Consider the following 19,034-nt stretch of genomic DNA (forward strand, 5'->3'; position numbering starts at 1 on the left):
TCAACCAACTCGTCATGGGGTCTGTAAAATTTACAAAAAGGATGATTTCAACTTCACCATTTGGAACTCTTTGTTTGATAGCTTCCTGGTGAGCAGCAACCCTCTATCAAGAAAATCATGATAGGAAATGCAAGCACAAGGATAGACGTTTTTACACTTGTATGCAAATTTGTCTGCCATTACGTAGAATCACACAGGTTTCCATAAACTTTGACATAACAATTCAAAAATTTGACGTCACAATAAAAAAGAGATTGTTGCTTGATGTCAAAAGGTCATTTGGAGACGAAATTCAGCTAAATACCAAAAGTGTAAATACGTTTATATTATATCAATTAGGTGATATATACTCTGTATGCAGGTGCTGCTGGGATGTTGCTACTTAGAAATGGAAAATTCATAATTTGAAAGCTGAAATCATCTCTTTTGTCATAAAGTTATGTTTTCAACCAACCATCATTGTCAATTTCTAGATGTAAGTCAAGAGATGAGGCCGACTTAACTGTATCTGTTGTATCCTTTATCTCTAGTTCAATGGGACAGGTGGTTCAACATAGTCACCAAATTTTGAATTATTTAGTGAGAGAGCATCATCTATATAGCGGAAAGTAGCGTTAAAGGATATTGATTACTTTTTATCTTTCTTCCTAAGAAGTTCCTGTATGAAGTCAGCCTCATAATAATAAAGAAACAAGTCTGTATAAAAGAGGCACAATTGTTTCCATTGGAATGCTGACAGTTTGTTGAAAAACATTTCCTCCAAACTTAACAACTGTGTTGACAATCAGGAAGTCAAGCATCTTGATATTGTCAGCTTCAGAGAATTTTTTGTTTGAATCAGAGTGATCCTTTACAAAGTAGGATTACATCCTCCCTAAGACAAGATACTTGTGTCTACGTTGGCTATTCTTTTTTATGAAACAAAACGTTACCAACTCTTTAAATTGTCTTTTAGTTTGGAATGTTTAATACTTGTGTAAAGTGTAGAAAAGTAAAAACTTTTATTCGTATATTGGTATGACGTTGGCGTCGTTGTCATCAGAGACATTTAGTTTATGCACTATAACTTAAGTATAAGTAAATAGAAATCTATGAAATTTAAACACAAGGTTTATGACCATAAAATAGAAGGTTGCGATTGATTTTGGAAGTTTTGGTCCCAACAGTTTAGGAATTAGGGGCCAAAAAGGGCCCAAATAAGCATTTTTCTTGGTTTTCGCACTATAACTTTAGTATAAGTAAACAGAAATCTATGAAATTTTAACATAAGGTTTATGACCACAAAAGGAAGGTTTGGATTGATTTTGGGTGTTTTGGTCCCAACAGTTTAGGAATTAGGGGCCAAAAAAAGTCCCAAATAAGTATTTTTCTTGGTTTTTGCACAATTACTTTAGTACAAGTAAATAGAAATCTATGAAATTTTACCACAAGGTTTATGACCACAAAAGACAGGTTAGGATTGATTTTGGGAGTTTGGTTTAGGAATTAGGGGTCAAAAGGGTCCAAAATTAAACTTTGTTTGATTTCATCAAAAAATGAATAATTGGGGTTCTTTGATATGCCAAATCAAAACGTGTATTTAGATTCTTAATTTTTGGTCCTGTTTTTAAATTGGTCTACATTAAGGTCCAAAGGGTCCAAAATTAAACTTAGTTTGATTTTAGCAAAAATTGAATTCTTGAGGTTCTTTGATATACTGAGTCTAAACATGTACTTAGATTTTTGATCATGGGCCCAGTTTTCAAGTGGGTCCAAATCGGGGTCCAAATTTAAACATTGTTTGATTTAATAAAAATTGAATATATGGGGTTCTTCAATATGCTGAATCTAACCATGTATTTAGATTTTTAATATTTGGGCCCGGTTATCAAATTGGTCCACATTGATGTATTAAGGGTCTAAAATTGAACATTATTTGAATTCATCAAAAATTGAATTCTTCGGGTTCTATGATATGCTGAATCTAACCATGTATTTAGGTTTTGGATATTGGACCATAATAGGTAAATGTCCAATTTAAAATTTTTAAGTTTTTAAGTTAAAGTTCTTATACCACATTCATTCTGTGTCTGAAACCTGTGTTGTGTCAACTATTTAATCACAATCCAAATTCAGAACTGTATCAAGCTTAAATGTTGTGTCCATACTTGCCTCAACTGTTCAGGGTTCGACCTCTGCGGTGGTATAAAGCTGCGCCCTGCAGAGCATCTGGTTATAGTATTGCAAGATGAAAGAGTCTTAGATTGTATGTACTCTAAAAGATCTAGATTTTTTTAGTATCCACTTCTGATTCACAATACCTCTAAAATAGACAGTTTCACAATAACTTTGAAGCCCGGCTTTGATTGCTGATAAGATAAATGCTAATAATTTAGAAAGAGGTTTCTCGGAGCACTTGGAAGACCCAGCAGTATACCATTGTTTGTAAAGACACTTTTGTAAATTAGGTATCCAATACAGTGATGGAAATCCAGTTCTTCATCTTTGGTTGAAATTCCAAAGGAACATAGCACAGACCTATGATTATCCAGGATTTCATCTTTGGTTAGTGTCGTGAGGGTTTATGTTGAGTTTCCAAGTGAATTGTCAATTCCTAATTCATCTATCAAGCCGTTTTAATGTAATGAGTTTTACAAACAAAGACTATGTTGTTTTAAATTTTAAATTTAAATTCAAACTTAGCTTAAAGTCATAAGAAACGAGTGACCGGTGAAAAATAATGTTCTTCAATTCTTAAACCAATGCATACAAACATCATAAACTTAGTCTTCTGTGCTCCAATTTATCATTTTTTTCGTGTAAACTTCGTATAATCGTCAATTTTTTTTTCAATCTGTCAGTGTTGTTGTGAAAATATGGCAGGTAATTAAAGTTCGTGTTCTGAAGCCGAAGTTTAACGATTGTCACCTGTTTGTCAACAATTGACGAAAAATAAACAAAAAAGCATGGAAATTTAGCACGTGTTTAACATGTAAATTCAGATAATAGTTTATTTTAAGGACATCCATGCGTATTGTGGTCACCGGATTTTTACGAGATGGGTCACACTGAGGTCACCTTGCATACGGAAAATATATCGGGGGAATTGCTTGCTGGAAGGAAGCAATTCAAATAAAGTAAACTTCTTCTAAATATGAATAAATTAAAGAATTTTCTTCAGAAAAAAGTATATGTACATAAGTTTTACAATGAAAACTATCGATTGAGTTATAAAAAACATATGCATTATTTTTTTTTGATTTGAGGTTTCTTATGACTTTAAATAGGGAATTTTATTTAGCGTCCAATTATTTTTATATAATAAACTCATCATATATACCAGGATTATATTAACGCCAGACGCGCGTTGCGTCTAAAAATGACTCCAGTGAGGCTTGAATAAAAAATGTTAAAAAAGCCAAATAAAGCACGAAGTCGGAGTGCAATTCCTAAAAGTCTTTGTCAAATACAGCTTTATCTATTCCCGAGGTAGAAAAGCCTAAGTATTTCAAAAATTCAAAATGGTGTTGACAGTTAATTTACAATTATGAACATAGCAATGACAACTCAATTCAACACAGTGCTGACTACTGGACTGGTGATTCCCTCGCGGAACTAAAACTCCACTAGCAGTGGCATCGACCCAGTGGTTGTAAATAAACTCATCATAGATATCAGGATTGAAAATTAATATTAACGCTTGACGCGCGTTTTGTCTACAAAAGACTCATAAGTGACGCTCGAATGAAAGAATGTTAAAAAGGCCAAATAAAGTACGAAGTTGAAGAGCGATTTGCCAAATACAGTTAAGGTAATCGATTCCCTGGGTAGAAAAGCCTTAGTATTTCAGAAATTTAAAGTTTTGTTAACAGTTAATTTATGGAATGTTTGGTCTTTAATGCTCTTCAACTTCGTACTCTATTTGGCCTTTTGTTAATTGTAAATATAACCCTGGTATATATGATGAGTTTATTTATATAAAAAATATTGGACGCTAAATAAAATTCCCTATTTAAGCTAAGTTTAAAATTTTCATAAGGTAACAGTTAACTATTTTCTTCATAACCAATTATTCTTTATTTCAAAAATCTATATTATTTTTTTTCTTTAAATTCATTTGCAATCAAGTACGTTAAGATTTTATTTCATTGAAGTCCCTACAATTATCAACTCTTTCTAAAAGGTCTTGGTGAGGAGAAATATTTATTGGATACATATTTCAAGAATAAGTACCATTGGAGTCCAGCTGTTTTGACAATATAAATACTCATTCAAGGGGGAATCGTCCTTGTTCTGCTCGGAATGCTATGTTTGATGCAGTTTTTCTGGTGCCAAGATAAAATTTATAACTGGCAACTGGCCCTTCGAAGTGAGCTTTTCTTATCACCTGTCGTCCGTCGTCCGTTAACTTTTACAAAAATATTCTCTTCTGTAACTACTAGTCGAAATTTAACCAAACTTGGCCACAATCCTCACTAGGGTATCTAGTTTGAAAAATGTGCCCGAATACCGCGCTTTCCAACAAAGATGGCCGACATTGCTTAAAATAGAACATTGGGGGTAAAATGCATAAATGATTTATAATCAATTGGATTCCAGTCAGGATGTTCAGCAATTGATATAATGTCTCATCTGCATTGAACTATTTCGCGTAGTCTTTAGATTTAATTAAAAAGGAAATTCAAATCGGAAAGTCCCTTATAAAATCAAAAGCAAAAGCTCAAACATATCAAACGATTGGAAAACAACAGTAACTGTCATATTCCTAGATTTGATAAAGTCATTTCCTTATGTAGAAATTGGTGGATTAAACCTGGTTTAGATTATACTGTGGTCTTGTATACTTCGTTTGATAAAGTTATAAGAAGAATTTCGAAGTTTAAACTTTTCAAATCTGGATGTTACACAAAGCGAACCCTTAGGTCACATTGCATTATATCTCTGAACAAATGGAAGAAATAAAAAAATCCATTGAGTTTTATCTTAAATTCATTTTGTGTGTATGATATCCATTTCACCATGTGCACTTTTTGTACCGTTTATATCGTATGCTCTGCTGTGCACTATTTTTAAATCTACCAGTCTTGATAAATAAAGGAAGAATGATTGAGATTTCATAACTATATTTCAACCCCTTCACACTTTCTGATGCATATCCCAGATTTGGAACCTTCGGTAGTTAATTATTAATTTGAGCTGTTTGGATAATAAGTTGTTTATAGATTATTTCAGTGAAATATGTCCATAGATTAGAGACGTGTAAGAGCGCAACACTTTCACACTGTTTTGGGTCTTATACGTCCTAACGAATGTCGCATGTTGAGAAGGATCTGCTTAACTTTCAACAGCGAAAGAGACCACCCCGGTTTAGGTTTTGGTTTGCTTAGATTTAAGTTTAATTTATATAATATAGTCTTCAAAGACTTGGTTTATTTATGTCTTTTCGTCATTTCTTCGTATTTTACAAAGACGTTGTCATTTTTCGCCGTCGTTGAGATACCGTCTCATTGATATAAAATCCATATCTTCTTTTACTCATTATCAAATCAGATGGACAAGAAAGAACTCCATTACCTATCGTGCTTTTTTGTTGTTAAATGTTTACTCAATCAGGGTTATATCTGGTACATATACCCGCTTTGACAAGTTTTTTGTATTACTATAATTTTCACTTCATCGTCCTCTGAACATCAGAATTGATTGTTTTATAAAAATATTTCCTTTCTCCTTTTAAACTTTAAACCTTATAACAAAATTGTATTTATTTACCTGTGTGTAATAAAACTAGTATTGTAAATGGTCGATTTTTTCCAAGCTTATTTTTAGTTTTTCTGAAATTGTCTATCATTTCACAGCGGTATATTGCTGTAACTTTAATGATTCATTCCTTATTTTATTGATTTTGTATTTACATTAATATATTGAATCATAGATCTAATTCATTCGTTCAGTGTATATTCACTTGCGTTAATATGTCTTTTGATTGAGTTAAGCCATTTTCAATTGATATTTTATAGTGTGTCTTTCTACTATTGTTTCAGATAAGGGTAAGGGTTTGGTACCATTAACAACCGCTTTGATTGTTTGCACCTGCCCTAAGTCAGGAATCATATGTTTAGTAGTTGTCATTTGATGATGTGGTTCCTACGTTTTTCTCGTTTCTCGTTTTTGGTATAGATTATACAGTTGGTTTTCCCGTTTAAATGGTTATACATTAGTGATTTTTGGAGTCCTTTACAGCTTGCTGTTCGGTGTGAGCCAAGGCTCGTGTTGACGACCGTAATTTGACCTATAATGGTCTACTTTTATAAATTGTGACTTGGATGGAGAGTTGTCTTATTGGCACTCATACCACATATTCTGTCTATTATAAGCTCTATATATATTCGACATGACACAAACAAAAATGTAGGTTTCAAATTCCTATATTTAAACACATGACTGTATGTTCCAAAATATTGTGATTGCATATTCTTTTCAAAGCTTCAAGATGAAAGTATTTTTTCCCAATGCCACGAGTTGGCGACTGGCAATTTTCGTGACCACAATCCCGGTCTTTTTATCTCTAATGTGACCTAACAAATTACACTTATCACCGGGATTGTTCTTCGATGCGCAACACGACAGGTGCTACATGCGCAGCATAATCTGCTTCTTAAACACTAATATTGTGTTTTGTAGACTGTTGTTTGTCTTCTGGTCGTTTTTCAACTTCTGCCAGGGTATTGTTAATTCTTTTTTTAATAATGAGTTTGAATATCTCTTTCGTATCTTCAAAAACAATTTATTAATTCGTATTTGAATGTCAAATTTAAGTAATCGTTAAATTTGCAGAATATTAACTTTTACATAAAAAAAAAAACGCAATTTCAATCATCGAACGGGTTTTGTTTTTATTGTAGAATTAAATGACAAAGTCAAATATAATATCTCATCATTTTTATATGATATTAATTTTTAAGTGTTTAATGCTAAAATTATGTCCTTACAAATTTTTCTATAAATTCTATTTACATTTCTATTCCAGATACATAACTATCCTGTCAGGGAAGAAACTCATTGATGAACTCTATCATTAATCGTTTGCAAGATTGGGTGTCACTTTTAGCAAAACAGTTTATTTCGGTTAAACCAAGTACAAATATCATTAAGTTGCGTTGTTTTGCCATTAAGATAACTTCCCTTACGTTAGCTGTAACATGCTCTTCAGATGACTCATTTGTGAAAATTATACCAAACTTTGCATCAAAGATAACCATGGATCCAATAAGCTTTAGAACGATTTCAGTACCTTTACCTTTCTGGAAAAAAAATCCTCTCTTTACCTGAACCACGGCTCTCTCTCCGTGCCATTCGCAAATTACGTCTACACCTCTGTCGTTTCTTTTCCCTTTATGCGTAACTTTTCTTTCGGAGGGTGGTGGCAGAAAGTCTACTTTTATGAAGCGGAGATAATATTCTGCAAACCGCTCCCACAGTTCACAAGGTCGTAGCTCAAGGTAATCGATCACAACGTTTGCTTTTCGTAACGGATTGATTAAACTTTCAACAAATATCCAAAAAAAGGCCATAATATCATAATCGTTGATAATTACGCTTCCGAGTAAATGTGAATATCCTGTAACTAATTGCAAAGTATGAACAAGGTAACCTGTTTGCTGCATTGATCCTAATGCTCGCCGTTGTTTCAATGTTGCAAGTTCAGCGTGCATTCGGGTCATCCAATCTTCATACAATTCGTCATTGACAGAATTTTCCATTATGAATTATTTCTAAAAGTAGAAAGAAAGTATATCAGACGATACATATGCAGTGTGAAAATTCATATAATTAAAACCAGATGCCCAAAGGGCGCAGCTTTACACGACCGCAGAGTTCGAACCCTGAACAGTTGGGGCAAGTATGGACACAACATTCAAGCTTGATACAGCTCTGAATTTGGATTGTGATTAAATAGTTGACACAGCATAGGTTTCTGACACAGAATGAATGTGGTCTAAGAACTTAAACTTAAAAAATTAAAAAAATTAAATTGGACATTTACCTTTTATGGTTTAATATCCAAAATCTAAATAAATGGTTAGATTCAGCATATCAAAGAACCCCAAGAATTCATTTTTTGTTGAAATCAAACAAACTTTAATTTTGGACCACGAGTTGGACCAACTTGAAAACTGGCCCCATAAGCAAAATTCTTAATTAATACATGTTCAGATTCAGCATATCAAAGTACCACAAGGATTCATTTTTTGTTGATATCAAAGAAAGTTTAATTTTGGACCACGACTTGAACCAACTTGAAAACTGGCCCCATAAGCAAAAATCTTAATACAGATTCAGCATATCAAAGAACCCCTAGAATTCAATTTTTGTTGAAATCAAACAAAGTTTAATTTTGGACCCCGATTTGGACCGACTTGAAAACTGGGCCTAAAATCAAAATTCTAAATACATGTTTAGATTCAGCATATCAAAGAACCCCAAGGATTCAATTTTTGTTGATATCAAACAAAGTTTAATTTTGGACCGCGATTTGGACCAACTTGAAAACTGGCCCATAAGCAAAAATCTTAATACATGTTTAGATTCAGCATCAAAGAACCCCAAGGATTCAATTTTTGTTGCAATCAAACAAAGTTAAATTTTGGACCCCGATTTGGACCAACTTGAAAACTTGGCCCATAATAAAAAAAATCTAAGTACATGGGTAGATTCAGCATATCAAAGAACCCTAAGAATACAATTTTTGTTAAAATCAAACTAAGTTTCATTTTGGACCCTTTGGACCTTATTGTAGACCAATTTGAAAACGGGACCAAAAAGTAAGAATCTACATTCACAGTTAGATTCGGAATATCAAAGAACCCCAGTTATTTAATTTTTGATGAAATCAAACAAAGTTTAATTTTGGACCCTTTAGGCCCCTTATTCCTAAACTGTTGGGACCAAAACTCGCAAAATCAATTCAAACCTTTCTGTTGTGGTCATAAACCTTGTGTTTAAATTTCATAAATTTCTATTTACTTATACTAGAGTTATGGTGCGAAAACCAAGAAAAATGCCTATTTGGGCCCCCTTTTGGCCCCTAATTCCTAAACTGTTTGGACCAAAACTCCCAAAATCAATCCCAACCTTCCTTTTGCGTTCATAAACCTTGTGTTAAAATTTCATAGATTTCTATTTACTTATTCTAAAGTTATTGTGCGAAAACCAAGAAAAATGATTATTTGGGCACTTTTTTTGGCCCCTTATTCATAAACTGTGGGGACCTAAACTCCCAAAATCAATCACAACCTTTCTTTTGTGGTCAAAAACCTTGTGTTTAAATTTCATAGATTTCTATTCACTTAAACTAAAGGTATAGTGCGAAAACAAATGTGTCTTCGGACGACGACGACGACGCCAACGTCATACCAATATACGACCGCACATTTTTTTTTTGCGGTCGTATAAAAAGGTTATCCAGTGGGTTTTTTTCATTATCCAGTTCTTCTCAAAATAGTACATTTTCAGTTCATGAAGGTATATTGCTTTATTGTCGATGCATGAACTAAACCCGAATTAAATGATTAATTCAACTGTATAATTTGACATCATATCTGATAGCAACCATGAAATTGTCTAACAATGAGATTCCAAGTTACGTAACTATATGTAACGGTAGGTATGTGTAAAGTCATAGTTGTCGTTGAGTATATAAAGCGAGACAAATCGTATTACACTATACGTCATGATCACACAATAGAAAATGCATACTTTGATAGTAATGAATGATTCTGAGTATGATGATAGTTAAATACACAAGATTATCGCATTGGAGCAAGTGACAATTCAAAAAGAAATATAAGAAACATGAATCATAGCATAACAAGATATAGGAACACAAACAATTTCAACAGCTTGATAGTATATTTACCTGTGAAATATTTTTGTCTTATTTAATCATGTTTTAAGTCATCTTTTTATATAAATAAATATTAAAAAATAAGAATAAAGGAAAAATTTCACTATGAAATAGATTAAAGAATATAATATCTATAAAATATAAATGGCTCACAATTACCTCCCTTTGATTGATAAATTTTACAAATATGTTCTACTTTGATGAAACATTTATAATTATGGTCAGGTATATATTGATTGCGAGTACCTAACATAGTAAACAATGGACTCTATTTCACAAGGTTCTGTGAAATATGGAACAGATAATATATTATAATAGTAAATAATATCCACATAAAACAGATAGAATTTCACTCCTTTGGAAGATTTTGTCACATATTTATACCTGTGAAATACCATGTTTGGAAAAAAATACTGCGACAAATTATCCCCAGAATAAATGAGGAAGAAATAAACCGTTACAAATTGACTTATAACAAGTCTGAACAATCAATTACTAGTCGATTGTAATACTTTTTTTACTATCCACACGAACCCCTAGTAAAAAAGAAGAAGGTAATTATAACTTATATGGATGTCCTACTTTCATTTTGGAGGATCTGGTCTGGAAATCGCTATAAATTTAATATAAAAACTCACTTACTTTTCATAAAAATTACACCCCTAGATTCCGGATTTTTTTCTCGACGTTTAAAAAGGTTACATAATAATCTACGGCGGTTTTATGCCTTCTTCATGTAATTTTTGCTCCGAATTTTTGGTCTGCAATTGTCGTCCGTTTAACCCCGAATCACGGAATGTGAAGATACAGCGCCATCTGTCTGGTCTTTCGCTATGTTCCATAACCCTGTTTGACTAAACTGCTTTCCGGGTTGATCGGTGATCATTAGGCTGTTGACCACTGTTGGGTTTTTGTTTACCAGTTTTGCAGATGGGTTCCGAATGCAACGTAGTTATACAAATAGGTAAAAGATACTTTATAAAGTGTTTTTGGCGGACTTTTACAAAAAAAAAAAAAGAGTTCAAACATAAAACTTTGTTTTTGTGCAAAAGTGTTTATCAAGATGTCTTCTGATCAAACACACTATATACTCTTAGATTATTGACAACCATAGAAGTAAGTAGTGATACCAGTTATTATGTTTATATTAATGAAATTAAGAAAAGTATAACTTACCAGTGTCTCATGCAGCTATAGGAAATTGTATTGTACAAATATTCAGGGATGTCCAGGAAAAGATGAAAAAAACTGTAAGGATGACTGGAACAAGAGTAGACTACTCAGGTCTATTATGGACTGTCATGGTTTTCACTGTCTGAAACAGATACATTAGAATTTAAAAACATAGTTTATATTGTGCCAAATGATTGTTTGTTATATTAAGTCTCCCAGATAAAATTTTCACAAAGGAAATCATAAATTGCAATAGATTCATGATTGAAATTACATTTGAAACCAAGGGACATTGGTTTATAACTGCACTAGGAACGAATATTAAATTTGATGAAATTGGTATCGAAAACAACAGTTATTCAAACATATCAGATCATTCTGTTTTTGAGACCGTTAGACAATTCCAGTTTTGTAGGTGCTTTCCTGCTTTTGATGGCAAACATATTCAAACAGATGTTTCTGTATATATAAAGAGCATGTGTCTACTTTTGGAAATGAAAACTCAGATCCTTCTTTAGTATTCGTTTCAGGTCAAAATCCTGTAAAATTGTTTTACCGTTTAAATGTTGCATCTCATTTGTTTTATTTCTGAAAATAAAACCAAATGTTCTCAAGAAACGGAAAATGACAATGGTAACTGTATAGAATTACTTCTAGAATAAAAAAAAATCTATATGGCATGAAAATAAAGATAATGAGATAAGTGATGAAATAAATTTAAATGAATGTGAGAATGCCGACATGACAGAAAGAAATATTGAATAAAATATTTCCAGATTGTTTTATCAAAATGCAAACATTTTTTCTTATCTCAAAAAATGGCATTATAGCGCCATCCTTTTGAAACTAAAATTAACAGAAAAACTGAAGAAAGTCTTGTAATAAAAGAAATTAAAAACTTTAGAGCCTGATGGACTCAACACAATGTATAAACGATAGTTAATTCGAAAGTAATTAAAAAAGAAAAAAATCGCAGCAAATGAACGTCATAGTAGTTATTATAACGTTTAAAATGGTTATATAATAATCTGCGGCGGTTTTATGTCTTCTTCAAGTAATTAAAGCTCCGAATTTGTGGTCTGCAATTGTCGTCCGTTTAACCTCGAATCACGGAATGTGAAGATACAGCGCCATCTGTTTGGTCTTTCGCTATGTTCCATAACTACGTTTGACTAAACTGCTTTCCGGTTTGATCGGTAATCATTAGGCTGTTGACCACTGTTGGGTTTTTGTTTACCAGTTTTGCAGATGGGTTCCGAATGCAACGTTATTATACAAATAGGTAAGAGATACTCTATAAGTATTTTTGGCGGACTTTTACAAATAAAAAAAAAAGAGTTGTGCAAAAGTGTTTATCAAGATGTCTTCTGATCAAACACACTATACTCTTGGTTTGTTGACAACCAACCATAGAAGTAATTAAAGTAGTGATACCAGTTATTATGTTAATATTAATGAAATTAAGAAAAATATAGCTTACCAGTTTCCTATGCAGTTATAGAAAATTGTACTGTACAAATATTCAGGGATGTCCAGATAAAGATGAAAAAAAGTGTAAAGATGACTGGAGCAAGTGTAGACTACTCATGTCTATCATGGACTGTCATGGTTTTCACTGTCTGAAACAGATACATTACAATTCAAAAACATAGTTTATATTGTGCCAAATGATTTTTTGTTATATCAAGTATCCCAGATACAATTTTGCTTGGTTATTTTACAAAGGAAATCATAAATTGCAACAGATTCATGATTGAAATTAAATTTGAAACCAAGAAACATTGGTTTATAACTGCACTAGGAACGAATATTAAATTTGATAAAATTGGTATCGAAAACAACAGTTATTCAAACATATCAGATCATTCTGTTTTTGAGACCGTTAGACAATTTAATTTTTGTAGGTGCTTTCCTGCTTTTGATGGCAAACATATTCAACCAGATGTTCTCACCAGCCCAGTAGTCAGCACTTTTTGTGCTGACACGAATCATCATTGATATGGTTATATTTATAAATTAACTGTTTACAAAATTTAGAATTTTTGAAATACCAAGGCTTTTCTAACCTCAGGCATAGATTACCTTGGCTGGATTTGGCAAAACTTTTAGGAATTTTGGTCCTCCATGCTCTTCAACTTCGTACTTTATTTGGCCTTTTTAACTTTTTTTGGATTCGAGCGTCACTGATGAGTCTTTTGTTGACGAAACGCGCGTCTAGCGTATATACAAAATTAATTCTTGGTGTCTATGATGAGTTTATATGTATATATAAAGAGCATGTGTCTACTTTTAGAAAAGAAAACTCAGATACGTCTTTAGTATTCGTTTCAGGTCAAAAAAATTGTTTTACCGTTTAAATGTTGCATCTCATTTGTTTTATTTCTGAAAATAAAAACAAATGTTCTCAAGAAACGGAAAATGACAATGGTAAATGTTCAGCATTACCTCTGGAATAAAAAAAATCTATACGACATGAAAATAAAGATAATGAGATAAGTGATGATAATGCCGACATGACAGAAAGAAATATTGAATGAAATATTTCCAGATTGTTTTATCAAAATGCAAACATCTTTTTCTTATCTCAAAAAATGGCATTAGAGCGCCATCCTTTTGAAACTAAAATTAACAGAAAAACTAAAGAAAGCCTTGTAATAAAAGAAATTAAAAACTTTAGAGCCTGATGGACTCAACACAATGTATAAACGATAGCTAATTCGAAAATAATTAAAAAAGAAAAAAAAATCGCAGCAAATGAACGTCATAGTAGATATTATAACGTAATGTATCCAAGCGATGTAATTGTTGTATTTGATTCCAATGAAGAATGCCATTATGGTTTTATGACCACCAGTTTTAATTTTGAATATTGAAATTACATACGTATGCATTGACTAGAGCACTTTTACAGAAGTTGAAGAAAGCATTAAGAGACCGAAGCAACATGTACTTCAGCGATTAATTTAATATGAAATACTTGCATCTTGATGTTTAGGCATTTCACAATCTGGAAATAAAACATTCAACAATCTGGATGTTAAGCATTCAACGATCAATCATTTTTCAAGCAATTACATAAGTAGGATTTTAATACATTACTTCTCCAATTAACTTACCTTATTACTGACAAAGAGGACAGGTAAATTGTTCGTGATCTTACGTGAAATTATTCCATCCTGTCTCATCTTGTAGATTTTCACAATTTCTGTGAAACCACAAACCACAAACATCACAACAAATCCAATCTTCTCCTTCCCTGTATTCATCATTACAAATGGTACAATTATCAACTTATTTATATGTTTTTTGTTTCACTTTTCCCTTTCCTTTTTCCTTGCTTTTCCCAACTAATTTGGTATTTTTTTAATATAGTTGGGAGTGCTGATGTCTCTGAACAAAAATCAGTAATACATGCATCCATGGCTGAAATGTTAGGAGGAGAGTGTGGTGTTGCAGTGTTAGGTCTTGTACATGTAGTTTGATTATCTATAATGGATGGGCCTGGTATCAAAATATTCAGTATTTGATATTGTTCAGTGTGTTGAACAGATTGTTCCGACTGTATTAAATAAACAGTTTCAACTGATTCACTGACATGCAGCTGATTGATGTCATTTTCATTTACCTCACAAGGTATGCTATCACTATTGAAAATAAAATTGATTAGCACAGAACTAATATCATTCTTCCTTTTAGACGAAGACACTGTGACGTTATACGTTTTGCATAACAAAAACAAATCCTTTTTATTAAAAGTTTTGGTTAAAAAGTTTGAGTTTTCAACGAGTTCAGATTTGAGACGAAGGTGGAAAACTTTTTTCCATCCGATTTATCATCTTTTTAAAGAACTGCATGTTGACGGACTTCTCCAAAACCTTTTTCCTTAGGGCTTTCCTTTCTCTTTCTTTAGAAACTGAAGATAGTCCAGTCTATCTACTCCAAGTTATGCATTATTCTAAACAAATTGCAACAGAAACGGTTTCAACGGTTTTATAATACCAAAGCATGCCATTCACATACAAAAAGTATGTTCAAGTGTTAAGTTTACAATCCAGTGTTAGAATTTATTGGGAAAATTATCCCTTTTAATGAAAAAAATCACAAAAAAATGCAAAAAACACCTATATATTTGAGATTCATATCTGGCTGTTTTCCAACGTTTTATTTTGAAAGGTTTTGTAAAGTACAACATTTAACACAATTATTTACAAATATTTACGAAGTGAAATAAGAAAACAAATAGTTGTTTTACTGAAAATATATTTATCTATCAACGAAATCAGCCAAAAATTACCCCCAAGAATACCCTCAAAAAGTCAATATAAAATGTACTATGTTAGATCTCGGTATAAAATTCATTGTCTCATTTAGTAAAGGTATGCTGTTTTCGTGAACAGATTATGTCCAGATGCAGCCATAAATGGCAACATTGCTTGTATACTTTGCAAATGAAGAGGTCAGTTACCGGTTCTCTCTGCTTTAATAAATTGTCTTTGCTTTAATAAATTGTCTTAAAACCTGTACCATTTCTGAAATTTGCAGCCACACCTTTCTTGTACGACTCTGCTTTAAAATGTCAGATTTTCTCCGGATAGTTACTTCTAGGTTTTTCAAGACCTCCGATTCACACGTTTCTAAAGTTGACAGCTCTCCTGAGGTTAATTGAGAATATAATTCATCAAGCTCCTTCACTTCATTTGAATCAAGGGTTGAATGGGGTTCTTCTCAAAAGTTTAGATACGTCTAAATTGAATATATCTGCAATCAACAAACATTATAGTGTTGTATCCACCAACATATAACCTCTAAAAACTCTAGCTACAGCTTTTCCTTTGAGGATATGCTTGACGGCATTGGGAGCGTTTTTTTCCGACGTAGTCGGTATAGTTTCGGTTTTTGCCCTATGAAACTTAAGGACAATTCAAGAACTCATTCTTTGTCAAGACTGTGATTCATTGGAAGCAACTGGAAGAAGCAATAGTGTGCGCCAAGTCAGTTGAGAGCTTCAAAACAGCTCTCTCCCGTCGAGTAAAAGCCAGTATTGGTACCTTCGACGTAACGATACAGATACAGATACAGAAGGACGCTTAACTATGGCAACAGAATACGCATGCTCGAAAATCCTTTCTGTGATTGGACAAAATGCTGTCATGGTGGGTGGTTTAGTTGTGTTTGAAAAAAACGTTTCGTTAATTATATCGTGATAAAAAGTAAGTGAATAACTATAATCATTCCATATTGGTATTATTTTAGTAGGTTTCTCTATATGAATTGGATTTTGAATAAAAAAGGATATTCACCTTGAGAAAAGTGTTATTCACCGCGCTAAACGTCACACGCTTTTACATGCAACGTTATGGGAAAAAAATATGTAAAATTTGTTTTGGTATATGTTTGTCATTTAAAACATTTTCTTCTTCCGGAATATGGAATAAAACAATTACTGTCCTTTGTTTTGGTAAATATGGGGTTTAATTGACTTTTGAAAAACTGATATTCACTTCGGCCGTCGGCCTCAGTGAATATCATTTTTTCAAAAGTCAATAAAACCGCATATTTACCTCATCAAAAGACAGTAATTGTATAATATTTGAAATAGATCTTACAAAGATTTATATTTTTATTAAAATAACTGTTTCTCCAATAGCTCTTTGCAACCATGACAGCTGTTTATTCGGGACAATTATATAATTTTTAATGTAAACTTTGTTGTACGAACGTACATGACTTTTAGAACGCACCTACGCATGTGAGATTTCCGCGGGGTTTTGGTGAATGTAAACAGAATTTCTTGTAGTTACATTCAGATGGAGATTTAAGTCATTGTGCTTCTGAAGGTTATCGAAATGATAGTTTTAAACATATACTCAAATTTAAATACGTCGGATATCTTTTTTAAAGATAGTTCTTGTTAGTTCTAGTATCTTTTTCATACCAGTTTTACTCATGAGATTCCCAATTGAGCCGAGGAAGCTCATTTCTGTGTGGAATGGTCCTAATCGTAATACCATAGACTTCAAGGGGCTTTCTGGATATTCATTTTCAATAATTGAACATGCTTTCCAACACAGAGGTTGATCAAAAGTCAAGATTGCCGTTATGCAATAACGCTTTGCTTGGTTGGAGACGAAGTTCAATGTGGAATAAATACAGGTCATATCCGAAGCATTCAAATCTATTAAAGGCAGGGAAGAAACCGATGATTTTCATGGGTTGAATCCTGTCTGAACTATCTGCATAAAGCTATACCACATTGGTATCGAATACTTTATAGGCCAAACAATAACCGACAGCAGATCATGACGAAAAGTCTTATCCAGTGTGTTTAAGTTTTTCAATTCAGACATGAGATCTGATTGAGTTTGTAATTTGTAATTTGATTTCTATCTTTGCTAATGCCTTTATCTCATCACTAGAAAAACCTATTATTGGAACTGGTTGTGTTCTCTTTGTACCAGGCGTTATTCCAGCTATTATGCCCATACCATGAAAAGTGTTCAGGCCATCTTTCGTTCTGGTGTTGTGGTCAACGTTATCTGCTGCACATTGTACAAAGCTGTTGCTTACATCGCCTAGAAGGTCAACTTCTTGTACAGCTGCAGTACTTGATTCAAACTTCCGGACTGCATAGTATGAGGAACAAAATCCTAAACTGTTCAATGTGGACACCAAAAATCGAGAAGCGAAGTTGTGATGAACTTGTACTCCTGGACCGAGTTGAAGCGATGTAATTAGTGCTCGAGGTCGCAAAACTTGCATTACCGCTTGTTCTATGGAAGCTATTTTCACTGATGGGTTCTTCTCAGAAAATATAGAAGAAAGTAATAACAGCAGGCTTTCGGGTAAGTATGATAAATTAGTATCTACTGATGCAATGTTGGCACGTGTTGGATCAATAGACTTTGTGGCATCTACAGATCGGATGTCGCTTTTTATAAGTTTGGCAGCTGCTTTGATCAAAACTCTCTTTCTGTTATCTGGGATTAAATTACTTGGCCTATGGTAATAGTCCTGAAGAATACAAGTCAGAGTAATAACACTCTTTTTTTACCTGGTATATCTATAATAATGTCTGCGAAATTGACAGAATGCAACTTTTAAGAATAAATCCGCAACCGCTTTAAAAATTTCAATATACTCCGCACATTGTAGTGCTTATGAAGACAAAATTTCAATAATGTTACAGTCATTTGCACTTTCAGAGAAAGATCTAGCGTTTGTTACTGTTATACTTCAAAGTTCAAACCGGTCTTTTTCTTTGAGAAATAATTCTTTTACATTATTTAGAAGGTATTTCCCATGCAGAACAAGACTGACATGTGTAAGACTGTTCCTACACAAAAGTTTAAATACAGTGCAAAATGTGGAGGAAGGCATTGTCAGTAATATTGGTTAACCCTTCTCTTAAATTTAATTTTCTTTAAGTTTTATCTGAACTCTCCAGATCACTTCAAATGAGTTGTAATTCATTGTAAGACGTTGATAAGGAATTTATAAAATTTAATTGAATTTGTAACTTAGTTATTTTTGGATTCCATGCCTTCTGAAAAAAATGCATTTCTGGTTTTAGACATTATATGCTTCAATTTGCACTCAATCCATCCGTAAGTAGAAATAATATGTTTTCTTTATAATCATCTGATGTGATATACATGTTAGATTTTACCTCCCAAAAAATCATTCTGAAATTTAGCAGAATACTTTATACTCCTTTCAGGGAAACAGTTTAGTCCAATATCTTCAATAAGTGAATTTTGCCGTCCATACCAATCATTATAGTGTTCATAATTACATAAAATTAATTGTTTGAATAATAAAATATCATTTTCAAGAGGAGTGTCAATGAACTCGTGTACTATATTGTCTAGAGCCAATTTTAATGGAGAGTTTCATTGACCTTCAGTTCATATGTTATCTGCTATGAATGAATCTAGAAAATCTAAATGTTCAATTTCACTGTCCGAAAAATCTGAGTCTG

The sequence above is a fragment of the Mytilus edulis genome, chromosome 5 (assembly GCF_963676685.1).
Source record: "Mytilus edulis chromosome 5, xbMytEdul2.2, whole genome shotgun sequence".
Taxonomy (NCBI): Eukaryota; Metazoa; Mollusca; class Bivalvia; order Mytilida; family Mytilidae; genus Mytilus; species Mytilus edulis.